Source organism: Scyliorhinus torazame, unplaced genomic scaffold (assembly GCF_047496885.1).
Source record: "Scyliorhinus torazame isolate Kashiwa2021f unplaced genomic scaffold, sScyTor2.1 scaffold_151, whole genome shotgun sequence".
Classification (NCBI taxonomy): Eukaryota; Metazoa; Chordata; class Chondrichthyes; order Carcharhiniformes; family Scyliorhinidae; genus Scyliorhinus; species Scyliorhinus torazame.
The window spans coordinates 49933-67899 of record NW_027307878.1 but is presented as its reverse complement, the minus strand read 5'-3'; the positions used below and the strand labels follow the sequence as shown (position 1 = coordinate 67899).

The window sequence follows — 17967 nt, the reverse complement described above, 5'->3', positions numbered from 1 at the left end:
GAGAGGGAGAGACTATTAAATCACTATCCACCTACTCCCCAAGCAGGGAATTTGGGAGTGGATGTGTCTCTACACTAAGGATTCAGTTACTGACATTACAAGATGGCTTGTAGCTTACTGGCTGAAGATTTTAAAAGCCCATCATGCTAAATATGTTCTTAAACTATCTATTCACGCAACATATTTTTCTTTAGCACCCTTGTTCCTCTTATCCATATGCGACAACTGATTTCCCAAAATCCAAATCCAGATGGTGATTGAATTCTCCCTGGGTTTTCACTGTTCTCTCCTGAGGCACTTCCTTGTATTTTTGCATTCTGTCAATGATGTCAGCTTGCACCTCACAGAAAACACATTTATAAGCAGAAAGTTCAACATATTCCACATCGGTACCAATAATACCCACAACTGGCAAAGCTACAGGCAGCTGATACAAATACACAGACAGATAAAGACACAAACACTAAACATACATGCACACGTACACACACCCACAACCATATACATGAGCACACATAGACACAAACACACACATAGATGTACACATAGAAACACATGCATACATATACACACAAACAAACAAAAATTTACAAACATGCACATAAACACAAACAAGCACACGTTTATGTACACAAAGACACTCGTGTACACACACACACAAATCCACACACACAAGCCGGCATGCACAAACATCCACATGTCCACACAGACACACAAATATGCAAACACAAACATATAAAACCATACATGCAGACTGACCCAAGAATATGAAACACAACTGTAAGCAATAACATATACATAATAGTAAAAATAAAGTTTATTGTCACAAGAAGGCTTACATTAACACTGCAAGAGGTTACTGTGAAAAAACCCTAGTCGCCACACTCTTGGCGCCTGTTCGGGTACACAGAGGGAAAATTTTGAATGTCCAAATTACCTCACAAGCACATCTTTCGGGACTTGTGGGAAGAAACCGGAGCACCGGACGAAACCCACACGGACACAGGGAGAACGTGCAGACTCCGCACAGACAGTAACCCAAGCCAGGAATCGAACCTGGGACTCTGGCGCTGTGAAGCAACAGTGCTAACCACTGTGCTACCGCGCCGCCCGTAATCGCACAATTTCACAATGACAGAAATATTTCCATTAAAACAGAGACAATAATCCACATTAACACACTAATGGGCACATGTAGTTACATATTAACAGATTCGTACACACGCTCATACAAACACACATGAATACACATGGAGGCGTCAATACACAGCAATAGATATAAACAAACATCAACGCACAAATAGCACTGCTGCCTCACAGCGCCAGAAACCCGGGTTCAATTCCAGCCTCGGGTGATTGTCCGTGTTGAGTTTCCACATTCTCCCGTGTCCGTGTTTCCTCCGCGTGCTCCAGTTTCCTCCCACAGTCCAAAGATGTGCAGGTTAGGTGGATTAGCCACGCTATATCACCCCTTCGCGCCCAAAACGTTAGGTGGTGTTACGAGGTTCTGGGGATAGGCAGGGCGTGCACCGTTCTCCTCGGGAGGGTGTTCTTTCGGAGGGTCGGTGCAGACTCAATAGGCCGAATGGCCTCGTTCTCCACTGTAGGGATTATATGATGATGATTCTGTGATGAAATACGCGCATTGACACACACACACACAAACGCAGTTATCCAGACACAAACATTAAGACACTGGCATGCATGTTGAACGCAAAAAGACACATTAACACATATATTACTAGACAGGAAAGTATAAACACATATTAACACAGGCAATAATATATAAACATAGATTTCAACACATACACATACAATATATCACTCATATATACACATTGACAGAAGACAAACAAAGTTCACACACAGGCGCTGACACACAAATACACAGACCAATACTCATTGACACGATGAACACACAGTGAACCTACACAGACATCTGGACACACAACAGGGGAGTAAATCAAAACACGGAATTTCGCATCGACACAGACACAAAAGCGAAGGAACAAACAGAAACGGCAGGCAATGGCGGCACGGTGGCATAGTGGTTAGCGCTGCTGCCTCACGCCACCATGGACCTGGGGTTGATCCCGCTCCTGGGTCCCTGTCCCAGTGGAGTTTTCACATTCTCCCCATGACCCGTGGGTCTCACCCCGACAACCCAAAGATGTGCAGGGTAGGTGGATTGGCCATGCTAAATTGCCCCTTAATTAGAAAAAAAAAGTTAAAGACATCAATTTCTGAGTGTCATGAACGCAACAGTAGATATGCAATGACAAATATATTAAAGAATGAATTAGCAGCTGGAGAAAATGAAACGAGAATATTAAAAATAAATCGTGGATTAATGAACAATCTGATTATACTTATTCGGCTCTATCTTCGTAGATACCACAGAACACACCTGGACTGAAGACGATGAGGATGATAACGGCAACATCTGGACAACCGCTTCCACATTCATCACCCTGTTCTTCCTGAGCATTTCCTACAGCGCTGCAGTCACTCTGGTGAAGGTGAGAAGATTCAATCCACTCACACTTCAAACTGACAGAAGCCGTTTCAAAAATCGCTAAATGTTTGATTGATTAAAAACTCTAACATCAATGTCCCAGATTATAAACATCTGCTTCATCATTCTCTCTCTCTTTTACAGATCAAGTGATCGGTTGACGTTCGGACGCTGTAGATTTTCCTCAGCTGTTTATTATGATCTGTGTGTGACACAAATACAATATTTCCTCTTGGTGACTCTAACAGTAAAATTCTCTCAGTTTATTATTCTGCATCTGTAACTGAGACAATCTTGGACAGTATTTCTGTTTCCCAGTTTGAAATGTACGAGATAATTTTGGCTGTAATGTAATTGTAGCTAATAATTTCCCTCAATATCATGTCTAAATAAAGTAACTTATCTCGTTCCTTACTCATAACTTTGGCCTTCCCTTTACATTGAGCTCCTGTTCTCTCTTTCTGGTGTCTGTTACAGTTGTACATACATTTGGCAGCTCAGAGGGCATGTGTTCTGTTCTCACTGTGACCCTCAATCGTTATGTTTCCTTTCGTCAACTTCAAAATAAACTTTTGTGTAATATTTTCTCTGAAATTTTAATAAATATTGAATGAAAAATGAAGAAAATAAGACTTGTCTGAATCCTTTCTCTCAGGCCAATCGGCACCGCTCCATTTCCCCGATTATCCAGTTTTCTCCCCTTTCCCAGACAGATATTTCTCACCAGTCCTGTCTGGGATGTGTCTGAACTCAAGGCCCCTCAGTGAAAGAGCCACTGCGCCACCAAGCGGTCCATCCGGGTAAACACATCTTCACCTTTGCCTTTTTCTGGTTAAACTCCAGCGACAGGATGATTGCACAGCTAAAGAATTCCACAGATTCACTGCGCTCTGAGAGAAGAAATGTCGCCTCATGTCTGTCTTAAATTTGAGACCCGTTACTTTGAGATTATGCCCTCTGGTCCTGGACTCTCCCACAAGAGGAAACATCCTCTCAGCATCTACCCTGTCAACCCCCCTGAGAATGCTTATGTCTCAAAAAGGTCACCTCTCATTCGTCTCAACTCCAATGAGTACAGGCCCAAACAACTCAACCTCTTCCAATCAGAAAATCTCTCCATATCCGGGACGAACCTTTAGTTAATTGGATTAGGCCAGTTTTCAGAGGCTAGATTCACAGTATAAAAGTGATCCACCGACAGTGCAGACTTTGTTTGCACTGAGTGCTGAATTTGGTGCATTTGAGTGCTATAGTGAGAGTTTGGTGACTGAGGGAGCTGGGGGAGGAGGGAGTAAGGTGCTCCTTTCATTTTGTTTCCTACATTTCCTCAAAGAGTGAGAAGGGAGCCAGGAGTTTACAGAGAGTGCAACTGACTGGGAGCAGAGTCGGAGGGCGGAGGTCCAGTTGGTCCACAGGGCAGCTATATTCTGTAAGGTAAGAGGGGATGGAGGCTAGGCCAGTTGCATGCTCCTCCTGTAGGATGTGGGTGGTGAGGGATACCACCAGTGTCCCCGCTGACTATACCTGTGGGAAATGCACCCAACTCCAGCTCCTTAGAGACCGTGTTAGGGAACTGGAGCTGGATGAACTTCGGATCATCCGGGAGGCAGAGGGGGTTATAGAGATGAGTTACAGAGAGGTAACCACGCCCAAGGTATAGGACAAGAGTAGCTGGGTTACAGTCAGGGGAAAGAAAACAAACAGTCAGACAGTGCAGGGATCCCTCGTGGCCGTTCCCCTTCAAAACAAGTATACCGTTTTGGATGCTGTTGGGGGGGGGATGACCTACCGGGGGAAGGCCCTAGCGGCCAGGTCTCTGGCACTGAGTCTGACTCTGGGGCTCAGAAGGGAAGAGGGGAGAATGGAAAAGCAATAGTAATAGGAGATTCAATGGTGAGGGGAATAGATAGGAGATTCTGTGGTCGCGAGCGAGACTCCCGGAAGGTATGTTGCCTCCTGGTTGCCAGGGCCAGGGATGTCTCGGATCATGTCTTCAGGATCCTTAAGGGGGAGGGGGAGCAGCCAGAAGTCGTGGTGCACATTGCTACCAACGACGTAGGTAGGAAAAGGGGTGTGGAGGTGATAAACAAGTTTAGGGTGTTAGGCTGGAAGTTAAAAGCCAGGACAGACAGAGTTGTCATCTCTGGTTTGTTGCCGGTGCCACGTGATAGCGAGGCTAGGAATAGGGAGAGAGTGCAGTTGAACACGTGGCTGCAGGAATGGTCTAAGAGGGAGGGCTTCAGGTATTTGGATAATTGGAGCGCATTCTGGGGAAGGTGGGACCTGTACAAGCGGGACGGGTTGCATCTGAACCAGAGGGGCACCAATATCCTGGGAGGGAGGTTTTCTAGTACTCTTCGTGAGGGTTTAAACTAATTTGGCAGGGGAATGGGAACCGGATTTGTAGTCCAGCAACTAAGTTAGCCGATATTCAGGACGCCAAAGCGTGTAGTGAGGCAGTGGGGAAGGGAACACTGACAAAGGAGAGTACTTGCAGGCACGGAGATGGGTTGAAGTGTGTATACTTCAACGCAAGAAGCATCAGGAATAAGGTGGGTGAACTTCAGGCATGGATCGGTACTTGGGACTACGATGTGGTGGCCATCACGGAAACTTGGATAGAAGAGGGGCAGAAATGGTTGTTGGAGGTCCCTGGTTCTCGATGTTTCAATAAGATTCGGGAGGGTGGTAAAAGAGGTGGGGGGGGGGTGGCATTGTTAATTAGAGATAGTATAACAGCTGCAGAAAGGCAGTTCGAGGAGTATCTACCTACTGAGGTAGTATGGGTTGAAGTCAGAAATAGGAAAGGAGCAGTCACCTTGTTGGGAGTTTTCTATAGGCCCCCCAATAGTAGCAGAGATGTGGAGGAACAGATTGGGAAACGGATTTTGGAAAGGTGCAGAAGTCACAGGGTAATAGTCATGGGTGACTTCAACTTCCCAAACATTGAGTGGAAACTCTTTAGATCAAATAGTTTGGATGGGGTGGTGTTTGTGCAGTGTGTCCAGGAAGCTTTTCTAACACAGTACGTAGATTGTCCGACCAGAGGGGAGGCCATATTGGATTTGGTACTTGGTAATGAACCAGGGCAAGTGGCAGATTTAATAGTGGGGGAGCATTTTGGAGATAGTGACCACAATTCTGTGACTTTCACTGTAGTAATGGAGAGGAATAGGTGCGTGCAACAGGGCAAGGTTTACAATTGGGGGAAGGGAAAATACGATGTTGTCAGACAAGAACTGAAGTGCATAAGTTGGGAACATAGGCTGTCAGGGAAGGACAGAAGTGAAATGTGGAACTTGTTCAAGGAAAAGGTACTACGTGTCCTTGATATGTATGTCCCTGTCAGGCAGGGAAGAGATGGTCGAGTGAGGAAACCATGGTTGACAAGAGAGGTTGACTGTCTTGTCAAGAGGAAGAAGGAGACTTATGTAAGGCTGAGGAAACAAGGTTCAGACAGGGCGCTGGAGGGATACAAGATAGCCAGGAGGGAACTGAAGAAAGGGATTAGGAGAACTAAGAGAAGGCACGAACAATCTTTGGCGGGTAGAATCAAGGAAAACCCCAAGATGTTTTACACATATGTGAGAAATATGAGAATGACTAGAGCGAGGGTAGGTCCGATCAAGGATAGTAGCGGGAGATTGTGTATTGAGTCTGAAGAGATAGGAGAGATCTTGAACGAGTACTTTTTTCAGTATTTACAAATGAGAGGGGCCATATTGTTGGAGAGGACAGTGTGAAACAGACTGGTAAGCTCGAGGAAATACTTGTTGGGAAGGAAGATGTGTTGGGCATTTTGAAAAACTTGAGGATAAACAAGTCCCCCGGGCCTGACGGGATATATCCAAGGATTCTATGGGAAGCAAGAGATTAAATTGCAGAGCCATTGACAATGATGTTTTCGTCCTCACTGTCAACAGGGGTGGTACCAGGGGATTGGAGAGTGGCGAATGCCGTGCCCCTGTTCAAAAACGGGAATAGGGATAACACTGGCAATTACAGGCCAGTTAGTCTTACTTCGGTGGTAGGCAAAGTAATGGAAGGTGTATTGAGGGATAGGATTTCTGAGCATCTGGAAAGACACTGCTTGATTAGGGATAGTCAGCACGGATTTGTGAGGGGTAGGTCTTGCCTTACAAGTCTTATTGAATTATTTGAGGAGGTGACCAAGCATGTGGATGAAGGTAAAGCAGTGCATGTAGTGTACATGGATTTTAGTAAGGCATTTGATAAGTTTCCTCATGGTAGGCTTATGCAGAAAGTAAGGAGGCATGGGATAGCGGGAAATTTGGCCAGTTGCATAATGAACTGGCTAACCGCTGGAAGTCAGAGAGTGGTGGTGGATGGCAAATATTCAGCCTGGATCCCAGTTGCCAGTGGCATACCGCAGGGATCAGTTCTGGGTCCTCTGCTGTTTGTGATTTTCATTAATGACTTGGATGAGGGAGTTGAAGGGTGGGTCAGTAAATTTGCAGACGATATGAAGATTGGTGGAGTTGTGTATCATGAGGAGGGCTGTTGTCGGCTGCAAATTGACATAGATAGGATGCAGAGCTGGGCTGAGAAGTGGCAGATGTAGTTTAACCCTGAAAAGTGTGAGGTTGCCCATTTTGGAAGGACAAATATGAGTGCGGAATACAGGGTTAACGGTAGGGTTCTTGGCAATGTAGGGGAGCAGAGATCTTGGGGTCTATGTTCATACATCTTTGAAAGTTGCCACTCAAGTGGATAGAGCTGTGAAGAAGGCCTATGGTGTGCTCGCGTTCATTAACAGAGGGATTGAATTTAAGAGCCGTGCGGTGATGATGCAGCTGTACAAAACTTTGGTAAGGCCACATTTGGAGTACTGTGTACAGTTCTGGTCACCTCATTTTAGGAAGGATGTGGAAGCTTTGGAAAAGGTGCAAAGGAGATTTACCAGGATGTTGCCTGGAATGGAGAGTATGTCATACGAGGAAAGGTTGAGGGTGCTAGGCCTTTACTCATTAGAACGGAGAAGGATGAGGGGTGACTTGATAGAGGTTTATAAGATGATCAGGGGAATAGATAGAGTAGTCAGTCAGAGACCATTTCCCCGGGTGGAACAAACCATGACAAGGGGACATAAATTTAAGGTGAATGGTGGAAGACAGAGGGGGTATGTCAGAGGTAGGTTCTTTACCCAGAGAGTAGTGGGGGCATGGAATGCACTGCCTGTGGAAGTAGTTGAGTCGGAAACATTAGGAACCTACAAGCGGCTATTGGACAGGTACATGGATCATGGTAGAATGATACAGTGTAGATTAATTTGTTCTTAAGGGCAGCACGGAAGCATTGTGGATAGCACAATAGCTTCTCAGCTCCAGGGTCCCAGGTTCGATTACGGCTTGGGTCACTGTCTGTGCGGAGTCTGCACCGCCTCCCCGTGTGTGCGTGGGTTTCCTCCGGGTGCTCCGGTTTCCTCCCACAGTCCAAAGATGTGCAGGTTAGGTGGATTGGCCATGATAAATTGCCCTTAGTGTCCAAAATTGCCCTTAGTGTTGGGTGGGTTACTGGGTTATGGCGATAGGGTGGAGGTGTTGACCTTGGGTAGGGTGCTCTTTCCAAGAGCCGGTGCAGACACGATGGGCCGAGTGGCCTCTGTCTGCACTGTAAATTCTATGATAATCTATGATTAATCTAGGACAAAGGTTCGGCACAATATCGTGGGCCGAAGGGCCTGTTCTGTGCTGTATTTTTCTATGTTCTATGTTCTAACCTAGTGAACCTTCTCTTGACTGTCTCCAATGCCCGCATATCTTTCCTCAGGAAAGGGGACTAATGTTGTTCACAGTATTCCAAGTGTGGTCTAACTATTGCCTTGTATAATTCCAGCTGGACTTCTCTATTTTTATGCTGCATTCCCTTTGAAATAAAGGCCAACCTTCCATTTACCTTCCCAATGACCTGCTGAACCTGCACGCTAGCTTTTGTGATTTATGCCCAAAGACCCCCAGGCCCCCAGGCCCCTCTGTGCTGCAGTTTTCTGTAGTCTTTCTCACTTTGAATAATATTCAACTCCTTTATTCTTCCCATCAAAGTGCATACATTTTCGGTTTCCTACATTATATTCCATTTCTCAAGTTTTTGCCCACTCAACTAACCTGTTTATAGCCGTGTGTAGACTTCCCACCTATTTTTGTGTCATCCACAAAGTTTGCAAAAGTGCATTCGCTTCCCTCGTCCAAGTCATTAATATATATGGTAAATAACTGTGGCCCCAGTATGGATCCCAGCGGCACTCCGCTAGTTACGTTGCCATTCTGAAAATGCCCCCTTATCCCAATTTCCTGTCTTTTATAATAGTAATAATTATTGTCACAAGTAGGCTTCCATTAACATTGCAATGAAGTTACTGTGAAAACCCCCTGGTCGCCACACACCAACGCCTGTTCGGGTACACTGAGGGAGAATTCAGAATGTCCAATTCACCTAACAACCACGTCTTCGGGACTTGTGGGAGGAAACCAGAGCACCTGGAGGAAACCCACGGAGACACGGGGAGAACGTGCATTATCATGGTCAGTTTCCCAACACTATGAGCTCTTATCTTATTATGTAGCCGGTTGTGTGGTACCTTATCAAACACTTTTTGGAAATCCAAGTGTATTAGATCTACTGGCTCCCCGTCATCTATCCTGCTTGTTACCACCTCAAAAATTTCTAAAAATGTTTCAAACATGATTTCCCCTTCATGAAGCCATGCTGACTCTGTTTGATGATATTATGCTTTTCAAAATGTTCTGCTATTACATCCTTTATAATGGGCTCTTAACATTTTCCCGATGACAGATGTTAAGTTTATTGGCCTATCGTTATTGTTTTTTGTCTCCCTCCTTTATTAAATAACGATGTTGCATTAGCAGTTTTCCAATCCTTCGGGACTTGTCAAGAATTTGACCAGGGCATCCACTATCTCTGCAGCTACTTCCTTTACTATCCTGGGATGCAACCCGTCAGGCCAGGAACATAGCAGACTTTTGCTCCATTCGTTTCCAGAATACTTTTTCTCCGGTCTAGTTATTGTGTTTATTGCCTTCCCCTTTTGCCTTTGATTATTTAGTATTTGTGGAATGCTATTACTGTCTCCTACCGTGAAGACTGACTCACAGTATTTATTTAACTCCTCTGCCATTTCCTGACTCCCCATTATTCTTTCCGCAGTCTCATTCTCTCAGGAACCGACGTCCACTTCAGTGCCTCTCTTCATTTTTAAGAATTTAAGGAAACTCTTGCAGTCCATTTCTATATTACTTCCTAGTTTATCCTCATGGTATATGTCCTCCCTGTTTTTGCTCATCTATTGTTTTTTTTCTGAAAACTTTCCCAAACCTCTGGGAATATATTTGCCAAGATACGTTTTAACTTTGAGTTTAAGACTATATTTAACTTGGCAGAGCTGCCTCACAGACTAGTTAAGCAACAACCTGACATAGTCATACTCACAGAATCATACCTTACAGACAATGTCCCAGACAGCACTGTTACCATTCCTGGGTATGTCCTGTCTCACCGGTAGGACAGATCCAGCAGGGGCAGCGGCACAGTGGTATACATTCAGGAAGGAGATGCCCTGGGGGTCTTCAACATGGGCTCTGTTGAGAACATGAAGACAACATGAAGTCCCACGGCTTCAGGTTAAATATGGGCAATGTACCGGCCACCATCCGCTGATTACAATGTACCGGCCACCATCCGCTGATGAATGATGTACGCCTCCATGTTGAACACCACTTTGAGGAAGCACTGAGGGTGGCAAGGGAGCAGATTATGCTCTGGGAGGGGTACTTCAATGTCCATCACTAAGAGTGTCTTGGTAGTACCACCACAGACCGAGCTGGCCGGGCCCTAAAGGACATAGCCGCTAGACTGGGACTGCAGCAGGTGGTGAGGGGACCAACAAGAGGGAAGAGCATACTTGACCTCATCCTCACCAATCTGCCTGCTGCAGATGCATCTGTCCATGACAGTATCAGTAGAAGTGACCACCGCACAGTCCTTGTGGAGACAAAGTCACGTCTTCAGATTGAGGATATTATCTCCATCGTGTTGTGTGGCATTACCACTGTGCTAAATGGGATAGACTTCGAACAGATCTTGAAACTCAAAACTGGGTGTCTATGAGGCTATGTGGGCCATCAGCAGCAGCAGAATTGTATTCAACCACAACCTGCCACCCTCATGGCCACCACTCTACCATTACCACCAAGCCAGGGGATCAACACTGGTTCTATGAAGAGTGCAGGAGAACATGCCAGGAACAACATTAGACATACCAAAAAATGAGGTGTCAACCTGGTGAAGCTACAACACAGGACTTCTTGTGTGCCAAACAGCATAAGCAGCAAGTAATAGACAGAGCTAAACGGTTCCATAACGAACACATCAGATCCAAACTCTGCAGTTCTGCCACATCCAGTCACGTATGGTTGTGGACAATTAAACAATTCACTGGAGGAGGAGGCTCCACAAATACCTCCATCCTCAATGATGGAGGAGCTAAGCACATATGTGCAAAAGGCAAGGCTGAGGCATTTGCAACAATCATCAGCCAGAAGTACCGAGTGGATGATCCATCTCGGTCTCCTTCGGAGGGCCCCAGCATCACAGATGTCAGTCTTCAGCCGATAAATTCACTCCACGTGATATGAAGAAACGGCTGAAGGCACTGGATACTGAAAAGGCTATGGGCTCTGACAATATAGGGACAATAGTACTGATGACTTGTGCTCCTGAACTTGCCGCACCCCTAGCCAAGCTGTCCCAGCACAGCTAGAACACTAGCATCTACACTGTCGAAAATTGCCCAGGTGTGTCCTGTATACAACATGACAAATGCAATCCAGCCAATTATCACACTGTCAATCTACTCTCCATGATCAGCAAAGTGATGGAAGGAGTCATCAGTAGTGCGATCAAGTGGCACTTACTCAGCAATACCCTTCTCTTGGATGCTCAGTTTGGGTTCCGCCAGGGTCAATCTGCTCCTAACCTGATTACAACCTTGGTTCAAACATGGACACAAGAGCTGAATGTGAGAGGTGAGAATGACTGCCCTTGACATCAAGGCAGCATTTGATAGACTATGGCATCAAGGAGCCCTAGGTAAACTGGAGTCAATGGGAATCAGGGGGGAAACTCTCCACTTACTGGAGTCATATCTGGCACAAAGGAAAATGGTTGTGGTGTTTGGAGGTCAATCATCTCAGCTCCAGGACATCACTGCAGGAGTTCCTCAGGGTAGTGTACTAGGCCCAATCATCTTCGAACCCAGGTCCACAGGTCATTATCCTGGGGATCTGGATCATTAGTCCAGCGACAAGACCACTACGCCACCATCTCCCCTATACACCGCCTCTGAAACTGGGATAACTGAGTGAATCGCTTCTCACACATGAAGCAAATGAATGGTCTCTCCCCAGTGTGAACCCACTGGTGATTCAGCAGGGTGAATGACTGAGTGAATCTCTTCCCACACACAGAGCAGTGAACGGTCTCTTCCCGGTGTAATCTGGTGTTTCAGCAGGCTGAATGATTGAGTGAATCCCTTCCCAGACACGGAGCAGGTGAATGGTCTCTCCCCGGTGTGAATTTGGTGGTGTTTCAGTAGGCTGAATGAGTGAATCACTTCCCGCACACGGAGCAGGTGAATAGCCTCTCCCCACTGTGAATTCGCCGGTGAGTCAGCAAAAGCTTGTTACTTTTAAAGCTCTTTTCCCAGCTGGAGCATTTAAACGGCCTCAAGTCAGAGTGAAGAAGTCGGTTTGAAGTGAGGTCAGTTAGTTGATAATTCCTTCTCACAAATAGAGCAGATGAACAGTTTCTCGCCGGTGTGAGTTCTCTGGTGTTTATGTAAGTTGGATAGCTGAGTGAATCCTTGACCACATGCTGAGCAGATGAATGGCCTCCCCCGGTGTGACTCCATTGATGAGTTTCCAGCACAGACAGGGATCTGAATCTCTTCCCACAATACCCACATTTCCATGGTTTCTCCATGGTGCCAGTGTTCTTGTGTCTGTCCAGATTGGCTTCAAGAAGACCACCATCATACACCGGTGCCAAAGAAGAACCAGGCAGCGTGCCTCAATGACTACCAACCGGTGGCCCTGACTTCAGTCATAATGAAGTACTTCGATAGGTTGGTCATGAAGCGCATCACCTCCATACTCACAGAACGCCTTGATCCACTGCAATTCGCATACCGCCACAACCGGTCCACAGCAGATGCCATCTCCTGACCTCTCGTCTGGGCCACAAACATCCCACTTTTCCCCATGAATCCTCATAATTTCTTCCATCCCCTCTATTGGGTCCGATACATACAGAAGCAGAGCATCTGCATAGAGCGCGACTCTGTGCTCCAACCCCCCCCCCCCTCGGACCAGCCCCTTGAGGCTCTCAGAGCAATCGCCAGCGCAAACAACAGTGGGGAAAGGGGACATCTCTGTCTCGTCCCTCTGTGCAGTCTAAAATAGTCCGATGTTGTCCTATTCATCGGTCCACTTGCCACAGGAGCCTTATACAGCAACCTGATCCAGTCAATAAAACCCTGCCCAAATCCGAACCATCCCAGTACCTCCCACAGATAATCCCATTCTACCCGATCAAAGGCCTTTTCTGCATCCATTGCGATCACTACCTCCAACTCCCTACCTTCCGGGGGAATCATGATCACGTTTAACAACCTTCTTACATTGGCCACCAACTGCCTACCCTTAACAAACCTCGTCTGGTCCTCCCCAATAACATCAGGAACTCAATCCTCAATCCTGGAGGACAAAACTTTGGCCAGCAATTTGGCATCCACATTCAACAGGGAGATCGGCCTGTAGGATCCACACAGCTCCGGGTTCTTGTCCCGCTTAAGGATCAGCGAAATCGTGGCCTGTGACAACGTCGGGGGCAGCACCCCTCTTTCCTTTGTCTCATTGAACATCCTCAACAACACCGGCCCCAATATCTCAGAGAATCTTTTATAAACCTCCACTGGGTACCCGTCTGGCCCCAGGGCTTTACCCGACTGCATGGCCTTCAGACCCTCCGCTATCTCTTCCAACCCAATCGGGGCCCCCAGCCTTTCTACCAGCTCCCCGTGCACCTTTGGGAAATGCAGTCCCTCCAAGAAGTGCCTCAGCACCTCCGTCCCAGCTGGGGGTTCCGATCTATACAGCCTACTGTAGAAATCCCTGAACGCCTTATTCACCCCTGCTGAATCTCCAAACAGGTTCCCATCTCCGTCATTTACTTTCCCTATCTCCCTGGCTGCCTCCCTCTTTCTAAGCTGCTGTGCAAGCATTCTGCTGGCCTTCTCTCCATACTCATAGATCGCCCCCCTCGCCTTTCTCAGCTGCTCCACCGCCCTCTCTGTGGTTAACAAGCTGAACTCCGATGTAGCCTCCGCCATTCCCTTCAAAGCCCTGCCTCTGGGGTCTCCGCATACCTCCTATCAATCTGTAGTATCTCCTTTACCAGTTGGCCCGTCTCTGCTCTATCCACCTTCTCCCTCTGGGCCCGTAACGAGATCAGCTCCCCTCTGACCACTGCCTTCATTGCATCCTAGACCATTGCTGCTTAAATTTCCCCCATGTCATTGACCTGCAGGTAATTCTGAATACATTTCCTCAGCCGCTCACACACCCCTTCGTCGGCCAAAATTCCCACATCTAACCTCCAGTGTGGGCACTGGTTACTGTCTTTACTAACCTGCAGGTCAACCCAGTGTGGAGCATGGTCTGAGATTGTGAGCACCGAGTACCCTGTGTCCACCGCCCCTGTCAATAAGGACCTACTCACCTACTCAAAAACAAAGAAGTCAATCCGGGAGTACTGCACGTGTGAGTAGAAGGAGAACTCCTTCACCCTCGGCTGCCCAAAATTTCCATGGATCCCCCCCCCCCCCCCTCCATCTGCTCCATGAACCCTTTAGTTCCTTTGCCATTGCTGGCACCCTGCCCGTTTTCGAGCTTGACAGGTCCAAGCCAGGGTCAATAACTATGTTGAAATCCCCTCCCATGACCAACTTTGCGAGTCCAGGTCCGGTATCTTCCCCAGCGGCCTCTTTATAAACTTCACATCATCCCAATTTGGCACGTACATATTTACTAATACCACCTGCACCCCCTCCAGTTTCCCACAGACCATAATGTACCGACCTCCCACATCTGAGACTATTCTACCCGCCTCAAACACCAACCGCTTATTGATCAGGATCGCAACCCCTCCAGTCTCTGAGTCTAGTCCCGAGTGGAAGGCCTGGTTGACCCAGCCTTTCCTCAATCAAATCTGATCAGTTACTCTAAGGTGCATCTCCCGCAACATTACCACATCCACCTTCAGTCCCCTAAGATGTGCGACACACATGCCCTCTTGACCGGCCCACATAACCCTCGAACAGTCCAGGTGATCAGCCTAGTTGGGGGGCTCATTGCCTCCCCCTTTCACCGATCAGCCATCCCCTTTTTTGGGCCCACCTGCAGCCCATGCTCCACGCCTCCACCAGCCCGCCCCCAGACAGCCTCCATCCCCAACCTCCTCTCTGTCCCTTAGCCCAAATCCCTCCTTCGTCAGCAGAACATTCACCCCCTCCCTCCCCCAAGTAACCACACTCTGTAACCCAAATTCTTTAATAAACCGAACATATGCACACCCACCACTGCGCTTTCGTGAGCAAACCCGCCCAGCTCGCTTGGTGGCCCCATCCCTGGCGCTGGATAGTCTCCCACCTATTGTTCCCTCACCACCCTCCCCTTGCTCATACAAACAAACTCCAACGTCATACAATCCCCACACAATCCCCGACAGAAAACACCAAAATCTAAACAAGCATACCTCCATCCCCAACAGTGCAAATGAAAACCTTAACTCACTCAGCTCTACCGCTGGTCCCAAATCAATGCAAAATGCATTACAAACAGCTTCCATAAAACGAGAAACAAGAAACTTTTTTTTAAAAGAAGAACAGAAAAGCCAAAAAAAAACATGAACATTGTAGCAAAGTTCAAAAGTTCTCAGTCCACCACCAGTCCTTTCCTTTTCGCGAAGTCCAGCGCGTCCTCGGGCCACTCAAAATAAAAGTGCTGCTCCTCGTGCGTGACCCGAAGTCGGACCGGATACAACAGTTTGAATTTCACCTTTTTCTTAAAAAGGATCGACCTGATCTGGTTGAAGCCTGCTCTTCTCCTGGCCACCTCCACACTCAGGTCCTGATAGATCCGCAGGATACTGTTGTCCCACTTACAGCTCCGTGTCGGCTTGGCCCACTGTAGAATGCGCTCCTTATCCAAGCACCTGTGGAATCTCACCACCATTGCCCTCTGGGGGTCTCCCATTCATGACTTCCTCGCGAGCGCTCTGTGAGCCCTGTCCACCTGAAAATGAAAATTGCTTATTGCCACAAGTAGGCTTCAAATGAAGTTACTGTGAAAAGCCACTCGTCGCCACATTCCAGTGCCTGTTCGGGGAGGCTGGTATGGGAATTGAACCGTGCTGCTGGCCTGCCTTGGTCTGCTGTAAAAGCCAGCGATTTAGCCCAGTGTGCTAAACCTCCAAGGGTCGGGGGAATGTCCCATCCCCCAGCAGCTTCTCAAACATGTCCGCGATGTATGCCCCAGCGTCCGCGATGTATGCCCCAGCAACCACTCCTTCAGACCCCTCCGGGAGCCCAACAATTCTCAATTTCTGCCGGCGAGACCTATTCTCTTGGTCCTCCACCTTCTCCAGGGGCTGCTTCTGCTGGTCTCTCAGCATCCCCACCTCCAACTCCACTGCAGTTTGATGTTCCTCCTGCTCAGCCAGTGCCTTCTCTACCTTCAGGATCGCCCAATCTTGGGCGTCCAATCTAAGCTCCAGCCGCTCAATTGACACTTTTATCGGGTCCAAGCTGTCCAGTTTCTGCTAAGCAAAGCCTTCCTGAATAACTTGCATCAGCTGCTCCAGAGACTGCTGGGTTGACAAACCAGAGGTCCGGTCATCCGCTATGCTGTCTCCCGCTGCAGCTTCAGCCCAAGCCTTCTCTGTCTTTCTGTTTCTGCCTTGATGAGCATGTCTAGTCCTTCTCTCCATGCACCAATGTGGGAATTCAGTACACAATTGCCTCTGTCATCAGTTTTACAATTCAAGTCCGGTAGAAAATTGGGGGGAAAGGCCCAAAATGCTGACTCGAGTGGGAGCCAGCAAGTGTGTGACTTACTCCTTCATAGCCACCACCAGAAGTCCTCTTCTTCCCGCTGTTACCAGACTCCTAAACAACCCTCTTATGTACTGATCTCATTGACACTACACCTCTGTATGCTTCATCCGATGCCGGTGCTTACACAGTTGCATTGTGTACCTTGTGTTGCCCTGTTATGTATTTTCTTTTATTCCCATTTCTTTTCATGTACTTAATGATCTGTTGAGCTGCTCGCAGAAAAATACTTTTCATTGTATCTCGGTACACGTGACAATAAACAAATCCAATCCAATCCAACCCAATGATCAGTTGAATCCTCGTCCACACACAGAACACGTGTGCAGTCTTTCCTTGCTGTGAATGGTGTGATGTTCTTTCAGGCTGTGAAACTGGTTAAATCTCTTTCCACAGTCAATTCACTGGAACCTTCTCACTTGGGTATCACACTGATATTTGAAATCTTTGCCCCCAGACAGAACAGGCAAACACATTGAAAGTTTGTGTTTTTTAGGTCGTAATGAATTGAATGACACTGTCAGATCTCAATATGATGTTTGGTTCGAGTTGCCCAGCTGCCAAACCTCCCATTTTAATGCTGTGAAAAAGAGTTTTCCAAACATGATCACTGTACGAATAGGATAGAAATTCACAACAGATCATTCTAGTTTCTATAGAACCTTCTTTCCTCTCTTGCTTTCCCCAAGCATGTGGTCCAGTCAAACAAAAAGACCAAAATCAGCTAGAAGTCCCAACAAAAGTGTAGGGAACCTTCCTAACTGAACCAGAATATTGTTCCCAGTGTCTCTGAAACAGCTGTCCGCTGAGGTGTGGTTGTGGAAGGTGTCAAGCATTCCACTGGTTGTGGAAGGTGTCAAGCATTCCGGTGGATACCGCATGCTCCCTCTGCAGAGCCACTGGGAATAGACAAAACCACGCAACACAGTCAGCAGCCAGAGTAACCACCCACCCACCTCCAAGGTCCTCACCCAGCTACAATGCACTGTTTTATCCAGACCCAAGAGTAGATTCAGGATGTCACGTTCGGCACAAGGATACTAGATATTATAGACTGTAAGATCCACAAACTCTGCCAAGATGACTGCAATTTAACAGGTTATTATGGACATTAAACTGTGGGCAATATTCGATTCTGTGACCAATAATTAGTTAAACACGGTCCTGAATAAGGAAACTTTGAGCCACCTGTGAAGTTTAAATGTCTCGTTGTGTCACGGTGAACCAGCATTTGAGGAATATGAAA

General features: G+C 47.2%; 1 long non-coding RNA gene across 1 annotated transcript in view; it reads right to left on the bottom strand.

Moving 5' to 3' along the window:
- Positions 1-799: 799 nt before the first annotated feature.
- The window catches only part of LOC140405618 (uncharacterized), a 30671-nt gene continuing 13503 nt past the window's right edge, over positions 800-17967 (bottom strand). The window contains exons 2-3 of the long non-coding RNA XR_011938718.1: positions 9993-10131; positions 800-2717 (exon numbers count right to left, since the gene is read on the bottom strand). This is a non-coding gene — a long non-coding RNA (uncharacterized lncRNA). The remainder of the gene's footprint in view (positions 2718-9992; positions 10132-17967) is intronic.